The following is a 1,186-nucleotide window of genomic DNA, read 5'->3' as shown; positions in this document are numbered from 1 at the left end:
GGAGAGAAACTCAGAGCATCATGGGGCCCCCCAGCAGCCTAGGCCTATAGCAGCATAACTAAGGGAGGGCTCAGGGTCACCTGATCCAGCCCTAACTATAAGCTTTATCAAAAAGGAACGTCTTAAGTCTAATCTTAAAGGTAGAGAGGGTGTCCGCCTCCCGAACTGAGACTGGGAGTTGGTTCCATAGGAGAGGAGCTTGATAGCTAAAGGCTCTGCCTCCCATTCTGCTTCTGTGGACTCTAGGAACCACAAGTAAACCTGCACTCTGAGAGCGAAGTGCTCTGTTAGGATGATAAGGCTCTACGAGGTCTTTAAGATATGATGGAGCCTTGTCATTAAGGGCTTTGTATGTTAGGAGAAGGATTTTAAATTCTATTCTGACTTTTACAGGGAGCCAGTGGAGAGAAGCTAATATGGGAGAGATATGATCTCTCTTGCTAGTTCCTGTCAGTACTCTGGCTGCAGCATTTTGGATTAACTGGGGGCTTTTTAGGGAATTATTGGGACATCCTGATAGTAAAGAGTTACAGTAGTCCAGCCTGGAAGTAACAAATGCATGGCCCAGTTTTTCAGCATCACTTTGAGACAGGATGCTCCTGATTTTTGTAATATTGCGCAGGTGAAAGAAGGCAGATCTAGAGACTTGGGTTATGTGTGATTTAAAGGACATATTCTGATCAAAGATGACTCACAGGTTCCTCACAGTAGTACTGGAGGCAAGGGCTATGTCATCTAGAGTAACTATATGATTAGACAGCAGATTTCTAAGGTTTTCAGGCCCAAGCACAATAACTTCAGTTTTGTCAGAGTTTAGAAGTAAGAAGTTGCAGGTCATCCAGGCCTTTATGTCTTTAAGACATGCTTGAAGTTTGACCAGCTGATCTGATTCATTTGGCTTCATAGATAAATATAACTGAGTATCATCTGCATAGCAATGGAAATTTATGTTGTGCTTCCTGATAATATTGCCTAAAGGGAGCATGTATAAAGTGAAGAGAACTGGACCTAACACAGAGCCCTGTGGGACGCCGTGACTAACTTCAGTTTGTGTGGAACATTCGTCACTAACATGAACAAATTGAAATCTTTCTGATAAGATTTGACACATCTTACAAAACCAGAAACTTCTAAGCCGCTGACACCTTTTTCCACTGAACCTACTTACATTGTGGGAAGCATGTCA

The 1,186-nt window shown here is 42.9% G+C and overlaps 1 protein-coding gene across 3 annotated transcripts in view; it reads right to left on the bottom strand.

Annotated features, from left to right (window-relative positions):
- The window catches only part of LOC109967499 (tripartite motif-containing protein 3-like), a 15,361-nt gene that overhangs the window by 7,879 nt on the left and 6,296 nt on the right, over nucleotides 1–1,186 (bottom strand). The gene's annotated exons all lie outside the window — the stretch shown is intronic.

Source organism: Monopterus albus, unplaced genomic scaffold, assembly GCF_001952655.1.
Source record: "Monopterus albus unplaced genomic scaffold, M_albus_1.0 scaffold130.1, whole genome shotgun sequence".
In the NCBI taxonomy this organism is placed as follows: Eukaryota; Metazoa; Chordata; class Actinopteri; order Synbranchiformes; family Synbranchidae; genus Monopterus; species Monopterus albus.
Note: the sequence above shows the minus strand (reverse complement) of the source record. Positions and strands in the feature narration are given on the sequence as shown.